At 39.8% G+C, this 18,843-nt stretch overlaps 43 non-coding genes and 1 pseudogene across 43 annotated transcripts in view; 3 read left to right on the top strand and 41 right to left on the bottom strand.

The window, feature by feature from the left end:
• The window catches only part of TRNAE-UUC (transfer RNA glutamic acid (anticodon UUC)), a 72-nt gene extending 3 nt beyond the window's left edge, over window positions 1-69 (bottom strand). The window contains exon 1 of the tRNA in view: window positions 1-69. This exon is cut by the window's left edge and continues 3 nt beyond it. This is a non-coding gene — a tRNA (tRNA-Glu).
• A 174-nt stretch (window positions 70-243) lies between these two features.
• TRNAE-CUC (transfer RNA glutamic acid (anticodon CUC)) lies at window positions 244-315 on the bottom strand. Its single transcript has one exon. It is a non-coding gene; the product is annotated as a tRNA-Glu (tRNA).
• A 1,026-nt stretch (window positions 316-1,341) lies between these two features.
• On the bottom strand, window positions 1,342-1,413 carry TRNAE-CUC (transfer RNA glutamic acid (anticodon CUC)). The gene has a single exon. It is a non-coding gene; the product is annotated as a tRNA-Glu (tRNA).
• Window positions 1,414-1,802: 389 nt separating this feature from the next.
• On the top strand, window positions 1,803-1,874 carry TRNAE-CUC (transfer RNA glutamic acid (anticodon CUC)). The gene has a single exon. It is a non-coding gene; the product is annotated as a tRNA-Glu (tRNA).
• A 267-nt stretch (window positions 1,875-2,141) lies between these two features.
• Window positions 2,142-2,213, top strand: TRNAE-UUC (transfer RNA glutamic acid (anticodon UUC)). Its single transcript has one exon. It is a non-coding gene; the product is annotated as a tRNA-Glu (tRNA).
• Window positions 2,214-2,543: 330 nt separating this feature from the next.
• Window positions 2,544-2,615, top strand: TRNAE-CUC (transfer RNA glutamic acid (anticodon CUC)). Its single transcript has one exon. It is a non-coding gene; the product is annotated as a tRNA-Glu (tRNA).
• Window positions 2,616-3,446: 831 nt separating this feature from the next.
• LOC139352640 (5S ribosomal RNA) lies at window positions 3,447-3,565 on the bottom strand. The gene has a single exon (XR_011603861.1). It is a non-coding gene; the product is annotated as a 5S ribosomal RNA (ribosomal RNA).
• A 299-nt stretch (window positions 3,566-3,864) lies between these two features.
• Window positions 3,865-3,983, bottom strand: LOC139352650 (5S ribosomal RNA). Its single transcript, XR_011603872.1, has one exon. It is a non-coding gene; the product is annotated as a 5S ribosomal RNA (ribosomal RNA).
• Window positions 3,984-4,282: 299 nt separating this feature from the next.
• Window positions 4,283-4,401, bottom strand: LOC139352655 (5S ribosomal RNA; annotated as a pseudogene).
• Window positions 4,402-4,700: 299 nt separating this feature from the next.
• Window positions 4,701-4,819, bottom strand: LOC139352639 (5S ribosomal RNA). The gene has a single exon (XR_011603860.1). It is a non-coding gene; the product is annotated as a 5S ribosomal RNA (ribosomal RNA).
• Window positions 4,820-5,104: 285 nt separating this feature from the next.
• LOC139352638 (5S ribosomal RNA) lies at window positions 5,105-5,223 on the bottom strand. The gene has a single exon (XR_011603859.1). It is a non-coding gene; the product is annotated as a 5S ribosomal RNA (ribosomal RNA).
• Window positions 5,224-5,522: 299 nt separating this feature from the next.
• On the bottom strand, window positions 5,523-5,641 carry LOC139352637 (5S ribosomal RNA). Its single transcript, XR_011603858.1, has one exon. It is a non-coding gene; the product is annotated as a 5S ribosomal RNA (ribosomal RNA).
• A 299-nt stretch (window positions 5,642-5,940) lies between these two features.
• LOC139352636 (5S ribosomal RNA) lies at window positions 5,941-6,059 on the bottom strand. The gene has a single exon (XR_011603857.1). It is a non-coding gene; the product is annotated as a 5S ribosomal RNA (ribosomal RNA).
• Window positions 6,060-6,344: 285 nt separating this feature from the next.
• On the bottom strand, window positions 6,345-6,463 carry LOC139352649 (5S ribosomal RNA). Its single transcript, XR_011603871.1, has one exon. It is a non-coding gene; the product is annotated as a 5S ribosomal RNA (ribosomal RNA).
• Window positions 6,464-6,762: 299 nt separating this feature from the next.
• Window positions 6,763-6,881, bottom strand: LOC139352635 (5S ribosomal RNA). The gene has a single exon (XR_011603856.1). It is a non-coding gene; the product is annotated as a 5S ribosomal RNA (ribosomal RNA).
• A 299-nt stretch (window positions 6,882-7,180) lies between these two features.
• On the bottom strand, window positions 7,181-7,299 carry LOC139352634 (5S ribosomal RNA). The gene has a single exon (XR_011603855.1). It is a non-coding gene; the product is annotated as a 5S ribosomal RNA (ribosomal RNA).
• A 299-nt stretch (window positions 7,300-7,598) lies between these two features.
• LOC139352633 (5S ribosomal RNA) lies at window positions 7,599-7,717 on the bottom strand. The gene has a single exon (XR_011603854.1). It is a non-coding gene; the product is annotated as a 5S ribosomal RNA (ribosomal RNA).
• A 299-nt stretch (window positions 7,718-8,016) lies between these two features.
• LOC139352632 (5S ribosomal RNA) lies at window positions 8,017-8,135 on the bottom strand. Its single transcript, XR_011603853.1, has one exon. It is a non-coding gene; the product is annotated as a 5S ribosomal RNA (ribosomal RNA).
• A 285-nt stretch (window positions 8,136-8,420) lies between these two features.
• LOC139352654 (5S ribosomal RNA) lies at window positions 8,421-8,539 on the bottom strand. Its single transcript, XR_011603876.1, has one exon. It is a non-coding gene; the product is annotated as a 5S ribosomal RNA (ribosomal RNA).
• A 299-nt stretch (window positions 8,540-8,838) lies between these two features.
• Window positions 8,839-8,957, bottom strand: LOC139352631 (5S ribosomal RNA). Its single transcript, XR_011603852.1, has one exon. It is a non-coding gene; the product is annotated as a 5S ribosomal RNA (ribosomal RNA).
• Window positions 8,958-9,256: 299 nt separating this feature from the next.
• LOC139352648 (5S ribosomal RNA) lies at window positions 9,257-9,375 on the bottom strand. Its single transcript, XR_011603870.1, has one exon. It is a non-coding gene; the product is annotated as a 5S ribosomal RNA (ribosomal RNA).
• Window positions 9,376-9,531: 156 nt separating this feature from the next.
• LOC139352653 (5S ribosomal RNA) lies at window positions 9,532-9,650 on the bottom strand. Its single transcript, XR_011603875.1, has one exon. It is a non-coding gene; the product is annotated as a 5S ribosomal RNA (ribosomal RNA).
• Window positions 9,651-9,949: 299 nt separating this feature from the next.
• LOC139352630 (5S ribosomal RNA) lies at window positions 9,950-10,068 on the bottom strand. Its single transcript, XR_011603851.1, has one exon. It is a non-coding gene; the product is annotated as a 5S ribosomal RNA (ribosomal RNA).
• A 299-nt stretch (window positions 10,069-10,367) lies between these two features.
• LOC139352629 (5S ribosomal RNA) lies at window positions 10,368-10,486 on the bottom strand. The gene has a single exon (XR_011603850.1). It is a non-coding gene; the product is annotated as a 5S ribosomal RNA (ribosomal RNA).
• Window positions 10,487-10,785: 299 nt separating this feature from the next.
• Window positions 10,786-10,904, bottom strand: LOC139352628 (5S ribosomal RNA). Its single transcript, XR_011603849.1, has one exon. It is a non-coding gene; the product is annotated as a 5S ribosomal RNA (ribosomal RNA).
• A 284-nt stretch (window positions 10,905-11,188) lies between these two features.
• On the bottom strand, window positions 11,189-11,307 carry LOC139352627 (5S ribosomal RNA). Its single transcript, XR_011603848.1, has one exon. It is a non-coding gene; the product is annotated as a 5S ribosomal RNA (ribosomal RNA).
• A 299-nt stretch (window positions 11,308-11,606) lies between these two features.
• Window positions 11,607-11,725, bottom strand: LOC139352626 (5S ribosomal RNA). The gene has a single exon (XR_011603847.1). It is a non-coding gene; the product is annotated as a 5S ribosomal RNA (ribosomal RNA).
• Window positions 11,726-12,024: 299 nt separating this feature from the next.
• On the bottom strand, window positions 12,025-12,143 carry LOC139352625 (5S ribosomal RNA). Its single transcript, XR_011603846.1, has one exon. It is a non-coding gene; the product is annotated as a 5S ribosomal RNA (ribosomal RNA).
• A 299-nt stretch (window positions 12,144-12,442) lies between these two features.
• LOC139352624 (5S ribosomal RNA) lies at window positions 12,443-12,561 on the bottom strand. The gene has a single exon (XR_011603845.1). It is a non-coding gene; the product is annotated as a 5S ribosomal RNA (ribosomal RNA).
• Window positions 12,562-12,860: 299 nt separating this feature from the next.
• On the bottom strand, window positions 12,861-12,979 carry LOC139352647 (5S ribosomal RNA). The gene has a single exon (XR_011603869.1). It is a non-coding gene; the product is annotated as a 5S ribosomal RNA (ribosomal RNA).
• A 299-nt stretch (window positions 12,980-13,278) lies between these two features.
• Window positions 13,279-13,397, bottom strand: LOC139352623 (5S ribosomal RNA). The gene has a single exon (XR_011603844.1). It is a non-coding gene; the product is annotated as a 5S ribosomal RNA (ribosomal RNA).
• A 299-nt stretch (window positions 13,398-13,696) lies between these two features.
• LOC139352622 (5S ribosomal RNA) lies at window positions 13,697-13,815 on the bottom strand. The gene has a single exon (XR_011603843.1). It is a non-coding gene; the product is annotated as a 5S ribosomal RNA (ribosomal RNA).
• A 299-nt stretch (window positions 13,816-14,114) lies between these two features.
• Window positions 14,115-14,233, bottom strand: LOC139352621 (5S ribosomal RNA). Its single transcript, XR_011603842.1, has one exon. It is a non-coding gene; the product is annotated as a 5S ribosomal RNA (ribosomal RNA).
• A 299-nt stretch (window positions 14,234-14,532) lies between these two features.
• Window positions 14,533-14,651, bottom strand: LOC139352620 (5S ribosomal RNA). The gene has a single exon (XR_011603841.1). It is a non-coding gene; the product is annotated as a 5S ribosomal RNA (ribosomal RNA).
• Window positions 14,652-14,950: 299 nt separating this feature from the next.
• On the bottom strand, window positions 14,951-15,069 carry LOC139352619 (5S ribosomal RNA). The gene has a single exon (XR_011603840.1). It is a non-coding gene; the product is annotated as a 5S ribosomal RNA (ribosomal RNA).
• Window positions 15,070-15,368: 299 nt separating this feature from the next.
• Window positions 15,369-15,487, bottom strand: LOC139352618 (5S ribosomal RNA). The gene has a single exon (XR_011603839.1). It is a non-coding gene; the product is annotated as a 5S ribosomal RNA (ribosomal RNA).
• Window positions 15,488-15,786: 299 nt separating this feature from the next.
• On the bottom strand, window positions 15,787-15,905 carry LOC139352617 (5S ribosomal RNA). The gene has a single exon (XR_011603838.1). It is a non-coding gene; the product is annotated as a 5S ribosomal RNA (ribosomal RNA).
• Window positions 15,906-16,204: 299 nt separating this feature from the next.
• On the bottom strand, window positions 16,205-16,323 carry LOC139352616 (5S ribosomal RNA). The gene has a single exon (XR_011603836.1). It is a non-coding gene; the product is annotated as a 5S ribosomal RNA (ribosomal RNA).
• Window positions 16,324-16,622: 299 nt separating this feature from the next.
• On the bottom strand, window positions 16,623-16,741 carry LOC139352615 (5S ribosomal RNA). Its single transcript, XR_011603835.1, has one exon. It is a non-coding gene; the product is annotated as a 5S ribosomal RNA (ribosomal RNA).
• Window positions 16,742-17,040: 299 nt separating this feature from the next.
• Window positions 17,041-17,159, bottom strand: LOC139352646 (5S ribosomal RNA). The gene has a single exon (XR_011603868.1). It is a non-coding gene; the product is annotated as a 5S ribosomal RNA (ribosomal RNA).
• A 299-nt stretch (window positions 17,160-17,458) lies between these two features.
• Window positions 17,459-17,577, bottom strand: LOC139352614 (5S ribosomal RNA). Its single transcript, XR_011603834.1, has one exon. It is a non-coding gene; the product is annotated as a 5S ribosomal RNA (ribosomal RNA).
• Window positions 17,578-17,876: 299 nt separating this feature from the next.
• Window positions 17,877-17,995, bottom strand: LOC139352613 (5S ribosomal RNA). The gene has a single exon (XR_011603833.1). It is a non-coding gene; the product is annotated as a 5S ribosomal RNA (ribosomal RNA).
• A 299-nt stretch (window positions 17,996-18,294) lies between these two features.
• On the bottom strand, window positions 18,295-18,413 carry LOC139352612 (5S ribosomal RNA). Its single transcript, XR_011603832.1, has one exon. It is a non-coding gene; the product is annotated as a 5S ribosomal RNA (ribosomal RNA).
• A 299-nt stretch (window positions 18,414-18,712) lies between these two features.
• Window positions 18,713-18,831, bottom strand: LOC139352611 (5S ribosomal RNA). The gene has a single exon (XR_011603831.1). It is a non-coding gene; the product is annotated as a 5S ribosomal RNA (ribosomal RNA).
• Between the last annotated feature and the right edge of the window lie 12 nt (window positions 18,832-18,843).

Here is an 18,843-nt window from a genome sequence, read left to right as displayed (position 1 = left end):
CCATACCGGGAATCGAACCCGGGCCTTCTGGGTGAAAGCCAGATATCCTAGCCACTAGACCATATGGGATATATTAAACCTGCGTCAAAATCACGTATATACGTGAGTGAAAATATATTTCAATACATTTACTAAATAACGTAAACAAGTGCAGCTGAATAAAAAGAAGACAAGCATGTTATTCTTTTTTTTACCCTTTAACTTTAAAAAATTAGGTTAGATATTGGAAAAAAAACTACCAGTTTCCCATACCGGGAATTGAACCCGGGCCTCCCGGGTGAGAGCCGGGTATCCTAACCACTAGACAATATGGGAGGTGACTGCCTGTTTGCCAAAGTTCTTATAACCGCTAATAGCAAATTTTGACACGGTGTGTATACAGAAAGTTCAATATTTCTTACAACTACATATAATAGTTATATAGGCATTCCCGCCAGAAAGGCAACAAGTAAGAAAAAAAAAATTATGCTTATAAGATTTTGCCCCAATGTTAGTTACTAAGTAGATGGTAGTTTTTGATATTTTGTAGACTTGTCTTCTGTTGTTATTTTATTCTATAAAATTGTAAGAGTGTTAAAAATCGGTATACTCCATGCTGCATTTTCATGTTAAGCCATTTAATTACAAGGAAAGCAACCATTAATTTAAGTCTAAGGGCAAAGAAAGTCTGGCCAAAACGGTGAAAAGAAATGGCCTGAGTGACATGTTTTGAGCAAAAAAGTTTAAAACTTAATTTAAAATTTTTGAGTGAAAGCAAATTTATTTCACAGTAAGATTATTGGAAAACATTCTATAAACAATCTGACATAACCTCAGAAATTACTGAAATGGTTTTTTGAATAGATGTCCGGAAAAACCACTTCTATTTCTGTCCCGAGCGAATATGTCAGTTTTGTACAGATATCTTGAAAACCAAAAGTGAGACAAATTCAACTTTTTTACACAATAGAGAGCTAGGGAGGAGTGAAATGCAAGACCCAATTGGCAAGAATGCAGTATGCGTAGCCACGTTATATTTTTTATATTTTAGTACTCGTAAGCAACAGAAATGTTTTTAAACAAAAAAACGATTATGATGATTATATATGTACATTGTACATTGTAAATGCTTATATCTGATATGTGTCCCTCTATTAGTTAATGAGATATATGTATATATTGTTATTTCATCTATAGAGGTTACAGATGTTGCGCAATTAATTGCCCAGCCCTCGGAGATCAGTTTTCATTGCGATACTGTTGTTACATTAAAAAAATAAACAAATAAATACAGTTATTTATAATCCAAAAACTTAAACAGAAAAATAAATTAATGGAAATGTCAAAAAATTATACACTTGCTTCCCATACCGGGAATTGAACCCGGGCCTCCCGGGTGAGAGCCGGGTATCCTAACCACTAGACAATATGGGAGATCGAATGCCGCGTGCTTAATATAATTGAAATGCGATGCTAAGTTCTTAACAAAAATAAAATCCCCACGTGCTTCTGTAGTAATTTTTTCATGTTCAGATGAAATCTAAAATGAGCTTCTATTTATTTCCAATACCTAAGAACAACGTTCACTGAACATGTGCTGATACATCGTTTATTTAATTAAAAATGTTGCACTCCCAATTCGATAAGTTTTAGAAAAATTCACAGAAAGAAAATTATGTATTGTATTTAATAACATATAAAACATTCTAGTTCTATACATTGATAACAATAGTCGTCATTTTCATGGTTGCTATATAACACAGCCTGTTTCCCACACTTTATACGCTACCGTTTGAGGGTGCTTTGTCTTGGGCTCAAACATCTCCCATATTGTCTAGTGGTTAGGATACCCGGCTCTCACCCGGGAGGCCCGGGTTCAATTCCCGGTATGGGAAGCTCGTTTCAAATGAGGTTCATTTTTTATTATTTACTTTTATAATCTTATACATTTTTTCGGTATTTTCCCTGTAAAACGTAAAAGCTTGCACTCGTGGGGAATGTTATTTTCTTATATTGATTATTAAAAAAACACGAACATAAAAACCAGCAAGAAGTGTGTCTTTAAAATAACGAAATAGAAATCGAGAGCAATGCCAGTTTATTTACATCTGCTTAGGATTGTTCCAATAACAAAACAGCGTTTTGGCAGGGCTCTCTCAGTGTCCCATATGGTCTAGTGGCTAGGATATCTGGCTTTCACCCAGAAGGCCCGGGTTCGATTCCCGGTATGGGAAGAATCAACTTTTTTGCCTTGTTTTCTGAAGTGCACCACATTTTTAAAGTTCTCATGCAAGTGGTGTGTAGATAGATTGCTTGCTAAGTAAAATGTGTTTTAAAAGTCCACAATCAAATCCTGAATACGCGCTTGAGGCGCTTCAAATCTAAATCTAAGTCAAAATACGTGCTTATGTTTGTACAAATGAAACAAGCTACATATTTTAACTACAGTTAGGAGAGATAATGATATAACTTTTTATTACATAAAGCAACAATTATGCGGCGACAATTTCTAATCTTAGTTTTCTTGTATTCCGAAATTTAATATTAAGTAAACTAAAATCACCTCCCATATTGTCTAGTGGTTAGGATACCCGGCTCTCACCCGGGAGGCCCGGGTTCAATTCCCGGTATGGGAAGCGCACGATAGTTTCTTTTTTTGTAAAAACTTTTCACTTTGAAAAAAGATTTAATAAAAGAGATAACTAATTCAAATAATGACCTACGTGATTTCATCCTGGCACAATGGGCCAGAGAATTGATTTTTGGCCGAAAATCTGGCATTGTTTCCCAGCTTGATAAAAAGCTGCACTTTTTTCGATACTTTCTTAAGAGAGTAAGCTTTTTTTAAACGATAAAAACGAAAGTCAGCAAATTTCACCTATTTATCGCAATTTGTATCATCACTGTGAAAGTCAGTCCAAGTAGTGACGAAGCGCACCAGTCGTGTATGCGAAAGCGACTACAAATATAGCCGCAGAATTGAAAATCTACTGTGATGGTCCGATCGTCCAATCGAAAGAACTTTCAAAAACTAAAATTACTGCATACCAAGACTTCTAAAATTGTAATTGGTTTTGGATAAAGAGTGGGGAAAGTGTAAAGGTTAAGAACTAGAAAATTGGAGCTAATGAGAGCGGTAAGAATAAATGAACCTGGTTGTCAAAATAGTAATATTCTTACTGAAAATACCCGTCCAACGACGCTATGCTACAATAGACTATTCCTTTGTGTGAAAGAAGCTATAATATTTGAATGAAGCTGGCAGATCAAAAACATATTGGAAAGTGTATTTATTTATTCGGATGTACAATCATTTTTCTTAACAAAATTGTATGTGCAGGAATAATTTTGAAATAGTCGAAAATGTGGATAAATTTTTCATTTGAATTTTGCATTTTGAATTTGCAGCGAAAAATGCTATTCAGATTGCGTTGAAAAATATAAAAGCGGCAAAAAGTTGTTGACGAGGCCAACAACACGCGGTGTTCCCAAGCGGTCCCCCATCTAAGTACTAACCGCGCCCGACGCTGCTTAATTTCGGTGATCGGACGAGAACCGATGTGTTCAGCGTGGTATGGTCGTTGGCGAAAGTCGCAGGGCTAAGCGTTGGCCTTATACTCTGAATTGGAACTTCGGTCCTGCTAGATTCTATTTACACTACCTTCGGACAATATTGCAATATTAAAAATGCTTTTAATCGAAATAAATGGATTGAAACGGTTTGGAGTCGTGTGCTTTAAGAAAAAAATCAGTGCAAGAAATAATTTTGAAATAGTCGAAATTGTGGATAAATTTTTCATTTGAATTTTGCATTTTGAATTTGCAGCGAAAAATGCTATTCAGATTGCGTTGAAAAATATAAAAGCGGCAAAAAGTTGTTGACGAGGCCAACAACACGCGGTGTTCCCAAGCGGTCCCTCATCTAAGTACTAACCGCGCCCGACGCTGCTTAATTTCGGTGATCGGACGAGAACCGATGTGTTCAGCGTGGTATGGTCGTTGGCGAAAGTCGCAGGGCTAAGCGTTGGCCTTATACTCTGAATTGGAACTTCGGTCCTGCTAGATTCTATTTACACTACCTTCGGACAATATTGCAATATTAAAAATGCTTTTAATCGAAATAAATGGATTGAAACGGTTTGGAGTCGTGTGCTTTAAGAAAAAAATCAGTGCAAGAAATAATTTTGAAATAGTCGAAATTGTGGATAAATTTTTCATTTGAATTTTGCATTTTGAATTTGCAGCGAAAAATGCTATTCAGATTGCGTTGAAAAATATAAAAGCGGCAAAAAGTTGTTGACGAGGCCAACAACATGCGGTGTTCCCAAGCGGTCCCCCATCTAAGTACTAACCGCGCCCGACGCTGCTTAATTTCGGTGATCGGACGACAACCGATGTGTTCAGCGTGGTATGGTCGTTGGCGAAAGTCGCAGGGCTAAGCGTTGGCCTTATACTCTGAATTGGAACTTCGGTCCTGCTAGATTCTATTTACACTACCTTCGGACAATATTGCAATATTAAAAATGCTTTTAATCGAAATAAATGGATTGAAACGGTTTGGAGTCGTGTGCTTTAAGAAAAAAATCAGTGCAAGAAATAATTTTGAAATAGTCGAAATTGTGGATAAATTTTTCATTTGAATTTTGCATTTTGAATTTGCAGCGAAAAATGCTATTCAGATTGCGTTGAAAAATATAAAAGCGGCAAAAAGTTGTTGACGAGGCCAACAACACGCGGTGTTCCCAAGCGGTCCCCCATCTAAGTACTAACCGCGCCCGACGCTGCTTAATTTCGGTGATCGGACGAGAACCGATGTGTTCAGCGTGGTATGGTCGTTGGCGAAAGTCGCAGGGCTAAGCGTTGGCCTTATACTCCGAATTGGAACTTTGGTCCTGCTAGATTCTATTTACACTACCTTCGGCCAATATTGCAATATTGAAAATGCTTTTAATCGAAATAAATGGATTGAAACGGTTTGGAGTCGTGTGCTTTAAGAAAAAAATCAGTGCAAGAAATAATTTTGAAATAGTCGAAATTGTGGATAAATTTTTCATTTGAATTTGCAGCGAAAAATGCTATTCAGATTGCGTTGAAAAATATAAAAGCGGCAAAAAGTTGTTGACGAGGCCAACAACACGCGGTGTTCCCAAGCGGTCCCCCATCTAAGTACTAACCGCGCCCGACGCTGCTTAATTTCGGTGATCGGACGAGAACCGATGTGTTCAGCGTGGTATGGTCGTTGGCGAAAGTCGCAGGGCTAAGCGTTGGCCTTATACTCCGAATTGGAACTTTGGTCCTGCTAGATTCTATTTACACTACCTTCGGCCAATATTGCAATATTGAAAATGCTTTTAATCGAAATAAATGGATTGAAACGGTTTGGAGTCGTGTGCTTTAAGAAAAAAATCAGTGCAAGAAATAATTTTGAAATAGTCGAAATTGTGGATAAATTTTTCATTTGAATTTTGCATTTTGAATTTGCAGCGAAAAATGCTATTCAGATTGCGTTGAAAAATATAAAAGCGGCAAAAAGTTGTTGACGAGGCCAACAACACGCGGTGTTCCCAAGCGGTCCCCCATCTAAGTACTAACCGCGCCCGACGCTGCTTAATTTCGGTGATCGGACGAGAACCGATGTGTTCAGCGTGGTATGGTCGTTGGCAAAAGTCGCAGGGCTAAGCGTTGGCCTTATACTCTGAATTGGAACTTCGGCCCTGCTAGATTCTATTTACACTACCTTCGGCCAATATTGCAATATTGAAAATGCTTTTAATCGAAATAAATGGATTGAAACGGTTTGGAGTCGTGTGCTTTAAGAAAAAAATCAGTGCAAGAAATAATTTTGAAATAGTCGAAATTGTGGATAAATTTTTCATTTGAATTTTGCATTTTGAATTTGCAGCGAAAAATGCTATTCAGATTGCGTTGAAAAATATAAAAGCGGCAAAAAGTTGTTGACGAGGCCAACAACACGCGGTGTTCCCAAGCGGTCCCCCATCTAAGTACTAACCGCGCCCGACGCTGCTTAATTTCGGTGATCGGACGAGAACCGATGTGTTCAGCGTGGTATGGTCGTTGGCGAAAGTCGCAGGGCTAAGCGTTGGCCTTATACTCCGAATTGGAACTTTGGTCCTGCTAGATTCTATTTACACTACCTTCGGCCAATATTGCAATATTGAAAATGCTTTTAATCGAAATAAATGGATTGAAACGGTTTGGAGTCGTGTGCTTTAAGAAAAAAATCAGTGCAAGAAATAATTTTGAAATAGTCGAAATTGTGGATAAATTTTTCATTTGAATTTGCAGCGAAAAATGCTATTCAGATTGCGTTGAAAAATATAAAAGCGGCAAAAAGTTGTTGACGAGGCCAACAACACGCGGTGTTCCCAAGCGGTCCCTCATCTAAGTACTAACCGCGCCCGACGCTGCTTAATTTCGGTGATCGGACGAGAACCGATGTGTTCAGCGTGGTATGGTCGTTGGCAAAAGTCGCAGGGCTAAGCGTTGGCCTTATACTCTGAATTGGAACTTCGGCCCTGCTAGATTCTATTTACACTACCTTCGGCCAATATTGCAATATTGAAAATGCTTTTAATCGAAATAAATGGATTGAAACGGTTTGGAGTCGTGTGCTTTAAGAAAAAAATCAGTGCAAGAAATAATTTTGAAATAGTCGAAATTGTGGATAAATTTTTCATTTGAATTTTGCATTTTGAATTTGCAGCGAAAAATGCTATTCAGATTGCGTTGAAAAATATAAAAGCGGCAAAAAGTTGTTGACGAGGCCAACAACACGCGGTGTTCCCAAGCGGTCCCCCATCTAAGTACTAACCGCGCCCGACGCTGCTTAATTTCGGTGATCGGACGAGAACCGATGTGTTCAGCGTGGTATGGTCGTTGGCGAAAGTCGCAGGGCTAAGCGTTGGCCTTATACTCTGAATTGGAACTTCGGTCCTGCTAGATTCTATTTACACTACCTTCGGACAATATTGCAATATTAAAAATGCTTTTAATCGAAATAAATGGATTGAAACGGTTTGGAGTCGTGTGCTTTAAGAAAAAAATCAGTGCAAGAAATAATTTTGAAATAGTCGAAATTGTGGATAAATTTTTCATTTGAATTTTGCATTTTGAATTTGCAGCGAAAAATGCTATTCAGATTGCGTTGAAAAATATAAAAGCGGCAAAAAGTTGTTGACGAGGCCAACAACACGCGGTGTTCCCAAGCGGTCCCCCATCTAAGTACTAACCGCGCCCGACGCTGCTTAATTTCGGTGATCGGACGAGAACCGATGTGTTCAGCGTGGTATGGTCGTTGGCGAAAGTCGCAGGGCTAAGCGTTGGCCTTATACTCTGAATTGGAACTTCGGTCCTGCTAGATTCTATTTACACTACCTTCGGACAATATTGCAATATTAAAAATGCTTTTAATCGAAATAAATGGATTGAAACGGTTTGGAGTCGTGTGCTTTAAGAAAAAAATCAGTGCAAGAAATAATTTTGAAATAGTCGAAATTGTGGATAAATTTTTCATTTGAATTTTGCATTTTGAATTTGCAGCGAAAAATGCTATTCAGATTGCGTTGAAAAATATAAAAGCGGCAAAAAGTTGTTGACGAGGCCAACAACACGCGGTGTTCCCAAGCGGTCCCCCATCTAAGTACTAACCGCGCCCGACGCTGCTTAATTTCGGTGATCGGACGAGAACCGATGTGTTCAGCGTGGTATGGTCGTTGGCGAAAGTCGCAGGGCTAAGCGTTGGCCTTATACTCTGAATTGGAACTTCGGTCCTGCTAGATTCTATTTACACTACCTTCGGACAATATTGCAATATTAAAAATGCTTTTAATCGAAATAAATGGATTGAAACGGTTTGGAGTCGTGTGCTTTAAGAAAAAAATCAGTGCAAGAAATAATTTTGAAATAGTCGAAATTGTGGATAAATTTTTCATTTGAATTTTGCATTTTGAATTTGCAGCGAAAAATGCTATTCAGATTGCGTTGAAAAATATAAAAGCGGCAAAAAGTTGTTGACGAGGCCAACAACACGCGGTGTTCCCAAGCGGTCCCCCATCTAAGTACTAACCGCGCCCGACGCTGCTTAATTTCGGTGATCGGACGAGAACCGATGTGTTCAGCGTGGTATGGTCGTTGGCGAAAGTCGCAGGGCTAAGCGTTGGCCTTATACTCCGAATTGGAACTTTGGTCCTGCTAGATTCTATTTACACTACCTTCGGCCAATATTGCAATATTGAAAATGCTTTTAATCGAAATAAATGGATTGAAACGGTTTGGAGTCGTGTGCTTTAAGAAAAAAATCAGTGCAAGAAATAATTTTGAAATAGTCGAAATTGTGGATAAATTTTTCATTTGAATTTGCAGCGAAAAATGCTATTCAGATTGCGTTGAAAAATATAAAAGCGGCAAAAAGTTGTTGACGAGGCCAACAACACGCGGTGTTCCCAAGCGGTCCATCATCTAAGTACTAACCGCGCCCGACGCTGCTTAATTTCGGTGATCGGACGAGAACCGATGTGTTCAGCGTGGTATGGTCGTTGGCGAAAGTCGCAGGGCTAAGCGTTGGCCTTATACTCTGAATTGGAACTTCGGCCCTGCTAGATTCTATTTACACTACCTTCGGCCAATATTGCAATATTGAAAATGCTTTTAATCGAAATAAATGGATTGAAACGGTTTGGAGTCGTGTGCTTTAAGAAAAAAATCAGTGCAAGAAATAATTTTGAAATAGTCGAAATTGTGGATAAATTTTTCATTTGAATTTTGCATTTTGAATTTGCAGCGAAAAATGCTATTCAGATTGCGTTGAAAAATATAAAAGCGGCAAAAAGTTGTTGACGAGGCCAACAACACGCGGTGTTCCCAAGCGGTCCCCCATCTAAGTACTAACCGCGCCCGACGCTGCTTAATTTCGGTGATCGGACGAGAACCGATGTGTTCAGCGTGGTATGGTCGTTGGCAAAAGTCGCAGGGCTAAGCGTTGGCCTTATACTCTGAATTGGAACTTCGGCCCTGCTAGATTCTATTTACACTACCTTCGGCCAATATTGCAATATTGAAAATGCTTTTAATCGAAATAAATGGATTGAAACGGTTTGGAGTCGTGTGCTTTAAGAAAAAAATCAGTGCAAGAAATAATTTTGAAATAGTCGAAATTGTGGATAAATTTTTCATTTGAATTTTGCATTTTGAATTTGCAGCGAAAAATGCTATTCAGATTGCGTTGAAAAATATAAAAGCGGCAAAAAGTTGTTGACGAGGCCAACAACACGCGGTGTTCCCAAGCGGTCCCTCATCTAAGTACTAACCGCGCCCGACGCTGCTTAATTTCGGTGATCGGACGAGAACCGATGTGTTCAGCGTGGTATGGTCGTTGGCGAAAGTCGCAGGGCTAAGCGTTGGCCTTATACTCCGAATTGGAACTTTGGTCGGTGATCGGTGAAATTGTGGATAAATTTTTCATTTGAATTTGCAGCGAAAAATGCTATTCAGATTGCGTTGAAAAATATAAAAGCGGCAAAAAGTTGTTGACGAGGCCAACAACACGCGGTGTTCCCAAGCGGTCCATCATCTAAGTACTAACCGCGCCCGACGCTGCTTAATTTCGGTGATCGGACGAGAACCGATGTGTTCAGCGTGGTATGGTCGTTGGCGAAAGTCGCAGGGCTAAGCGTTGGCCTTATACTCTGAATTGGAACTTCGGCCCTGCTAGATTCTATTTACACTACCTTCGGCCAATATTGCAATATTGAAAATGCTTTTAATCGAAATAAATGGATTGAAACGGTTTGGAGTCGTGTGCTTTAAGAAAAAAATCAGTGCAAGAAATAATTTTGAAATAGTCGAAATTGTGGATAAATTTTTCATTTGAATTTTGCATTTTGAATTTGCAGCGAAAAATGCTATTCAGATTGCGTTGAAAAATATAAAAGCGGCAAAAAGTTGTTGACGAGGCCAACAACACGCGGTGTTCCCAAGCGGTCCCCCATCTAAGTACTAACCGCGCCCGACGCTGCTTAATTTCGGTGATCGGACGAGAACCGATGTGTTCAGCGTGGTATGGTCGTTGGCAAAAGTCGCAGGGCTAAGCGTTGGCCTTATACTCTGAATTGGAACTTCGGCCCTGCTAGATTCTATTTACACTACCTTCGGCCAATATTGCAATATTGAAAATGCTTTTAATCGAAATAAATGGATTGAAACGGTTTGGAGTCGTGTGCTTTAAGAAAAAAATCAGTGCAAGAAATAATTTTGAAATAGTCGAAATTGTGGATAAATTTTTCATTTGAATTTTGCATTTTGAATTTGCAGCGAAAAATGCTATTCAGATTGCGTTGAAAAATATAAAAGCGGCAAAAAGTTGTTGACGAGGCCAACAACACGCGGTGTTCCCAAGCGGTCCCCCATCTAAGTACTAACCGCGCCCGACGCTGCTTAATTTCGGTGATCGGACGAGAACCGATGTGTTCAGCGTGGTATGGTCGTTGGCGAAAGTCGCAGGGCTAAGCGTTGGCCTTATACTCCGAATTGGAACTTTGGTCCTGCTAGATTCTATTTACACTACCTTCGGCCAATATTGCAATATTGAAAATGCTTTTAATCGAAATAAATGGATTGAAACGGTTTGGAGTCGTGTGCTTTAAGAAAAAAATCAGTGCAAGAAATAATTTTGAAATAGTCGAAATTGTGGATAAATTTTTCATTTGAATTTTGCATTTTGAATTTGCAGCGAAAAATGCTATTCAGATTGCGTTGAAAAATATAAAAGCGGCAAAAAGTTGTTGACGAGGCCAACAACACGCGGTGTTCCCAAGCGGTCCCCCATCTAAGTACTAACCGCGCCCGACGCTGCTTAATTTCGGTGATCGGACGAGAACCGATGTGTTCAGCGTGGTATGGTCGTTGGCGAAAGTCGCAGGGCTAAGCGTTGGCGTTATACTCTGAATTGGAACTTCGGCCCTGCTAGATTCTATTTACACTACCTTCGGCCAATATTGCAATATTGAAAATGCTTTTAATCGAAATAAATGGATTGAAACGGTTTGGAGTCGTGTGCTTTAAGAAAAAAATCAGTGCAAGAAATAATTTTGAAATAGTCGAAATTGTGGATAAATTTTTCATTTGAATTTGCAGCGAAAAATGCTATTAGATTGCGTTGAAAAATATAAAAGCGGCAAAAAGTTGTTGACGAGGCCAACAACACGCGGTGTTCCCAAGCGGTCCCCCATCTAAGTACTAACCGCGCCCGACGCTGCTTAATTTCGGTGATCGGACGAGAACCGATGTGTTCAGCGTGGTATGGTCGTTGGCGAAAGTCGCAGGGCTAAGCGTTGGCCTTATACTCTGAATTGGAACTTCGGTCCTGCTAGATTCTATTTACACTACCTTCGGACAATATTGCAATATTAAAAATGCTTTTAATCGAAATAAATGGATTGAAACGGTTTGGAGTCGTGTGCTTTAAGAAAAAAATCAGTGCAAGAAATAATTTTGAAATAGTCGAAATTGTGGATAAATTTTTCATTTGAATTTTGCATTTTGAATTTGCAGCGAAAAATGCTATTCAGATTGCGTTGAAAAATATAAAAGCGGCAAAAAGTTGTTGACGAGGCCAACAACACGCGGTGTTCCCAAGCGGTCCCCCATCTAAGTACTAACCGCGCCCGACGCTGCTTAATTTCGGTGATCGGACGAGAACCGATGTGTTCAGCGTGGTATGGTCGTTGGCGAAAGTCGCAGGGCTAAGCGTTGGCCTTATACTCTGAATTGGAACTTCGGCCCTGCTAGATTCTATTTACACTACCTTCGGCCAATATTGCAATATTGAAAATGCTTTTAATCGAAATAAATGGATTGAAACGGTTTGGAGTCGTGTGCTTTAAGAAAAAAATCAGTGCAAGAAATAATTTTGAAATAGTCGAAATTGTGGATAAATTTTTCATTTGAATTTTGCATTTTGAATTTGCAGCGAAAAATGCTATTCAGATTGCGTTGAAAAATATAAAAGCGGCAAAAAGTTGTTGACGAGGCCAACAACACGCGGTGTTCCCAAGCGGTCCCCCATCTAAGTACTAACCGCGCCCGACGCTGCTTAATTTCGGTGATCGGACGAGAACCGATGTGTTCAGCGTGGTATGGTCGTTGGCAAAAGTCGCAGGGCTAAGCGTTGGCCTTATACTCTGAATTGGAACTTCGGCCCTGCTAGATTCTATTTACACTACCTTCGGCCAATATTGCAATATTGAAAATGCTTTTAATCGAAATAAATGGATTGAAACGGTTTGGAGTCGTGTGCTTTAAGAAAAAAATCAGTGCAAGAAATAATTTTGAAATAGTCGAAATTGTGGATAAATTTTTCATTTGAATTTTGCATTTTGAATTTGCAGCGAAAAATGCTATTCAGATTGCGTTGAAAAATATAAAAGCGGCAAAAAGTTGTTGACGAGGCCAACAACACGCGGTGTTCCCAAGCGGTCCCCCATCTAAGTACTAACCGCGCCCGACGCTGCTTAATTTCGGTGATCGGACGAGAACCGATGTGTTCAGCGTGGTATGGTCGTTGGCGAAAGTCGCAGGGCTAAGCGTTGGCCTTATACTCTGAATTGGAACTTCGGCCCTGCTAGATTCTATTTACACTACCTTCGGCCAATATTGCAATATTGAAAATGCTTTTAATCGAAATAAATGGATTGAAACGGTTTGGAGTCGTGTGCTTTAAGAAAAAAATCAGTGCAAGAAATAATTTTGAAATAGTCGAAATTGTGGATAAATTTTTCATTTGAATTTTGCATTTTGAATTTGCAGCGAAAAATGCTATTCAGATTGCGTTGAAAAATATAAAAGCGGCAAAAAGTTGTTGACGAGGCCAACAACACGCGGTGTTCCCAAGCGGTCCCTCATCTAAGTACTAACCGCGCCCGACGCTGCTTAATTTCGGTGATCGGACGAGAACCGATGTGTTCAGCGTGGTATGGTCGTTGGCAAAAGTCGCAGGGCTAAGCGTTGGCCTTATACTCTGAATTGGAACTTCGGCCCTGCTAGATTCTATTTACACTACCTTCGGCCAATATTGCAATATTGAAAATGCTTTTAATCGAAATAAATGGATTGAAACGGTTTGGAGTCGTGTGCTTTAAGAAAAAAATCAGTGCAAGAAATAATTTTGAAATAGTCGAAATTGTGGATAAATTTTTCATTTGAATTTTGCATTTTGAATTTGCAGCGAAAAATGCTATTCAGATTGCGTTGAAAAATATAAAAGCGGCAAAAAGTTGTTGACGAGGCCAACAACACGCGGTGTTCCCAAGCGGTCCCCCATCTAAGTACTAACCGCGCCCGACGCTGCTTAATTTCGGTGATCGGACGAGAACCGATGTGTTCAGCGTGGTATGGTCGTTGGCGAAAGTCACAGGGCTAAGCGTTGGCCTTATACTCTGAATTGGAACTTCGGTCCTGCTAGATTCTATTTACACTACCTTCGGACAATATTGCAATATTAAAAATGCTTTTAATCGAAATAAATGGATTGAAACGGTTTGGAGTCGTGTGCTTTAAGAAAAAAATCAGTGCAAGAAATAATTTTGAAATAGTCGAAATTGTGGATAAATTTTTCATTTGAATTTTGCATTTTGAATTTGCAGCGAAAAATGCTATTCAGATTGCGTTGAAAAATATAAAAGCGGCAAAAAGTTGTTGACGAGGCCAACAACACGCGGTGTTCCCAAGCGGTCCCCCATCTAAGTACTAACCGCGCCCGACGCTGCTTAATTTCGGTGATCGGACGAGAACCGATGTGTTCAGCGTGGTATGGTCGTTGGCGAAAGTCACAGGGCTAAGCGTTGGCCTTATACTCTGAATTGGAACTTCGGTCCTGCTAGATTCTATTTACACTACCTTCGGACAATATTGCAATATTAAAAATGCTTTTAATCGAAATAAATGGATTGAAACGGTTTGGAGTCGTGTGCTTTAAGAAAAAAATCAGTGCAAGAAATAATTTTGAAATAGTCGAAATTGTGGATAAATTTTTCATTTGAATTTTGCATTTTGAATTTGCAGCGAAAAATGCTATTCAGATTGCGTTGAAAAATATAAAAGCGGCAAAAAGTTGTTGACGAGGCCAACAACACGCGGTGTTCCCAAGCGGTCCCCCATCTAAGTACTAACCGCGCCCGACGCTGCTTAATTTCGGTGATCGGACGAGAACCGATGTGTTCAGCGTGGTATGGTCGTTGGCGAAAGTCGCAGGGCTAAGCGTTGGCCTTATACTCTGAATTGGAACTTCGGTCCTGCTAGATTCTATTTACACTACCTTCGGACAATATTGCAATATTGAAAATGCTTTTAATCGAAATAAATGGATTGAAACGGTTTGGAGTCGTGTGCTTTAAGAAAAAAATCAGTGCAAGAAATAATTTTGAAATAGTCGAAATTGTGGATAAATTTTTAATTTGAATTTTGCATTTTGAATTTCCAGCGAAAAATGCTATTCAGATTGCGTTGAAAAATATAAAAGCGGCAAAAAGTTGTTGACGAGGCCAACAACACGCGGTGTTCCCAAGCGGTCCCCCATCTAAGTACTAACCGCGCCCGACGCTGCTTAATTTCGGTGATCGGACGAGAACCGATGTGTTCAGCGTGGTATGGTCGTTGGCGAAAGTCGCAGGGCTAAGCGTTGGCCTTATACTCTGAATTGGAACTTCGGTCCTGCTAGATTCTATTTACACTGCCTTCGGACAATATTGCAATATTAAAAATGCTTTTAATCGAAATAAATGGATTGAAACGGTTTGGAGTCGTGTGCTTTAAGAAAAAAATCAGTGCAAGAAATAATTTTGAAATAGTCGAAATTGTGGATAAATTTTTCATTTGAATTTTGCATTTTGAATTTGCAGCGAAAAATGCTATTCAGATTGCGTTAAAAAATATAAAAGCGGCAAAAAGTTGTTGACGAGGCCAACAACACGCGGTGTTCCCAAGCGGTCCCCCATCTAAGTACTAACCGCGCCCGACGCTGCTTAATTTCGGTGATCGGACGAGAACCGATGTGTTCAGCGTGGTATGGTCGTTGGCGAAAGTCGCAGGGCTAAGCGTTGGCCTTATACTCTGAATTGGAACTTCGGCCCTGCTAGATTCTATTTACACTACCTTCGGCCAATATTGCAATATTGAAAATGCTTTTAATCGAAATAAATGGATTGAAACGGTTTGGAGTCGTGTGCTTTAAGAAAAAAATCAGTGCAAGAAATAATTTTGAAATAGTCGAAATTGTGGATAAATTTTTCATTTGAATTTTGCATTTTGAATTTGCAGCGAAAAATGCTATTCAGATTGCGTTGAAAAATATAAAAGCGGCAAAAAGTTGTTGACGAGGCCAACAACACGCGGTGTTCCCAAGCGGTCCCCCATCTAAGTACTAACCGCGCCCGACGCTGCTTAATTTCGGTGATCGGACGAGAACCGATGTGTTCAGCGTGGTATGGTCGTTGGCGAAAGTCGCAGGGCTAAGCGTTGGCCTTATACTCTGAATTGGAACTTCGGTCCTGCTAGATTCTATTTACACTACCTTCGGACAATATTGCAATATTGAAAATGCTTTTAATCGAAATAAATGGATTGAAACGGTTTGGAGTCGTGTGCTTTAAGAAAAAAATCAGTGCAAGAAATAATTTTGAAATAGTCGAAATTGTGGATAAATTTTTAATTTGAATTTTGCATTTTGAATTTCCAGCGAAAAATGTTATTCAGATTGCGTTGAAAAATATAAAAGCGGCAAAAAGTTGTTGACGAGGCCAACAACACGCGGTGTTCCCAAGCGGTCCCCCATCTAAGTACTAACCGCGCCCGACGCTGCTTAATTTCGGTGATCGGACGAGAACCGATGTGTTCAGCGTGGTATGGTCGTTGGCAAAAGTCGCAGGGCTAAGCGTTGGCCTTATACTCTGAATTGGAACTTCGGCCCTGCTAGATTCTATTTACACTACCTTCGGCCAATATTGCAATATTGAAAATGCTTTTAATCGAAATAAATGGATTGAAACGGTTTGGAGTCGTGTGCTTTAAGAAAAAAATCAGTGCAAGAAATAATTTTGAAATAGTCGAAATTGTGGATAAATTTTTCATTTGAATTTTGCATTTTGAATTTGCAGCGAAAAATGCTATTCAGATTGCGTTGAAAAATATAAAAGCGGCAAAAAGTTGTTGACGAGGCCAACAACACGCGGTGTTCCCAAGCGGTCCCCCATCTAAGTACTAACCGCGCCCGACGCTGCTTAATTTCGGTGATCGGACGAGAACCGATGTGTTCAGCGTGGTATGGTCGTTGGCGAAAGTCGCAGGGCTAAGCGTTGGCCTTATACTCTGAATTGGAACTTCGGCCCTGCTAGATTCTATTTACACTACCTTCGGACAATATTGCAATATTAAAAATGCTTTTAATCGAAATAAATGGATTGAAACGGTTTGGAGTCGTGTGCTTTAAGAAAAAAATCAGTGCAAGAAATAATTTTGAAATAGTCGAAATTGTGGATAAATTTTTCATTTGAATTTTGCATTTTGAATTTGCAGCGAAAAATGCTATTCAGATTGCGTTGAAAAATATAAAAGCGGCAAAAAGTTGTTGACGAGGCCAACAACACGCGGTGTTCCCAAGCGGTCCCCCATCTAAGTACTAACCGCGCCCGACGCTGCTTAATTTCGGTGATCGGACGAGAACCGATGTGTTCAGCGTGGTATGGTCGTTGGCGAAAGTCGCAGGGCTAAGCGTTGGCCTTATACTCTGAATTGGAACTTCGGTCCTGCTAGATTCTATTTACACTACCTTCGGACAATATTGCAATATTGAAAATGCTTTTAATCGAAATAAATGGATTGAAACGGTTTGGAGTCGTGTGCTTTAAGAAAAAAATCAGTGCAAGAAATAATTTTGAAATAGTCGAAATTGTGGATAAATTTTTAATTTGAATTTTGCATTTTGAATTTCCAGCGAAAAATGCTATTCAGATTGCGTTGAAAAATATAAAAGCGGCAAAAAGTTGTTGACGAGGCCAACAACACGCGGTGTTCCCAAGCGGTCCCTCATCTAAGTACTAACCGCGCCCGACGCTGCTTAATTTCGGTGATCGGACGAGAACCGATGTGTTCAGCGTGGTATGGTCGTTGGCGAAAGTCGCAGGGCTAAGCGTTGGCCTTATACTCTGAATTGGAACTTCGGTCCTGCTAGATTCTATTTACACTACCTTCGGACAATATTGCAATATTAAAAATGCTTTTAATCGAAATAAATGGATTGAAACGGTTTGGAGTCGTGTGCTTTAAGAAAAAAATCAGTGCAAGAAATAATTTTGAAATAGTCGAAATTGCGGATAAATTTTTCATTTGAATTTTGCATTTTGAATTTGCAGCGAAAAATGCTATTCAGATTGCGTTGAAAAATATAAAAGCGGCAAAAAGTTGTTGACGAGGCCAACAACACGCGGTGTTCCCAAGCGGTCCCCCATCTAAGTACTAACCGCGCCCGACGCTGCTTAATTTCGGTGATCGGACGAGAACCGATGTGTTCAGCGTGGTATGGTCGTTGGCGAAAGTCGCAGGGCTAAGCGTTGGCCTTATACTCTGAATTGGAACTTCGGTCCTGCTAGATTCTATTTACACTGCCTTCGGACAATATTGCAATATTAAAAATGCTTTTAATCGAAATAAATGGATTGAAACGGTTTGGAGTCGTGTGCTTTAAGAAAAAAATCAGTGCAAGAAATAATTTTGAAATAGTCGAAATTGTGGATAAATTTTTCATTTGAATTTTGCATTTTGAATTTGCAGCGAAAAATGCTATTCAGATTGCGTTAAAAAATATAAAAGCGGCAAAAAGTTGTTGACGAGGCCAACAACACGCGGTGTTCCCAAGCGGTCCCCCATCTAAGTACTAACCGCGCCCGACGCTGCTTAATTTCGGTGATCGGACGAGAACCGATGTGTTCAGCGTGGTATGGTCGTTGGCGAAAGTCGCAGGGCTAAGCGTTGGCCTTATACTCTGAATTGGAACTTCGGCCCTGCTAGATTCTATTTACACTACCTTCGGCCAATATTGCAATATTGAAAATGCTTTTAATCGAAATAAATGGATTGAAACGGTTTGGAGTCGTGTGCTTTAAGAAAAAAATCAGTGCAAGAAATAATTTTGAAATAGTCGAAATTGTGGATAAATTTTTCATTTGAATTTTGCATTTTGAATTTGCAGCGAAAAATGCTATTCAGATTGCGTTGAAAAATATAAAAGCGGCAAAAAGTTGTTGACGAGGCCAACAACACGCGGTGTTCCCAAGCGGTCCCCCATCTAAGTACTAACCGCGCCCGACGCTGCTTAATTTCGGTGATCGGACGAGAACCGATGTGTTCAGCGTGGTATGGTCGTTGGCGAAAGTCGCAGGGCTAAGCGTTGGCCTTATACTCTGAATTGGAACTTCGGCCCTGCTAGATTCTATTTACACTACCTTCGGCCAATATTGCAATATTGAAAATGCTTTTAATCGAAATAAATGGATTGAAACGGTTTGGAGTCGTGTGCTTTAAGAAAAAAATCAGTGCAAGAAATAATTTTGAAATAGTCGAAATTGTGGATAAATTTTTCATTTGAATTTTGCATTTTGAATTTGCAGCGAAAAATGCTATTCAGATTGCGTTGAAAAATATAAAAGCGGCAAAAAGTTGTTGACGAGGCCAACAACACGCGGTGTTCCCAAGCGGTCCCCCATCTAAGTACTAACCGCGCCCGACGCTGCTTAATTTCGGTGATCGGACGAGAACCGATGTGTTCAGCGTGGTATGGTCGTTGGCGAAAGTCGCAGG

The sequence above is a fragment of the Drosophila suzukii genome, chromosome 2R (assembly GCF_043229965.1).
Source record: "Drosophila suzukii chromosome 2R, CBGP_Dsuzu_IsoJpt1.0, whole genome shotgun sequence".
Classification (NCBI taxonomy): domain Eukaryota; kingdom Metazoa; phylum Arthropoda; class Insecta; order Diptera; family Drosophilidae; genus Drosophila; species Drosophila suzukii.
The sequence above is the reverse complement of the archived record's forward strand: the minus strand, read 5'-3'. Positions and strand labels throughout refer to the sequence as shown.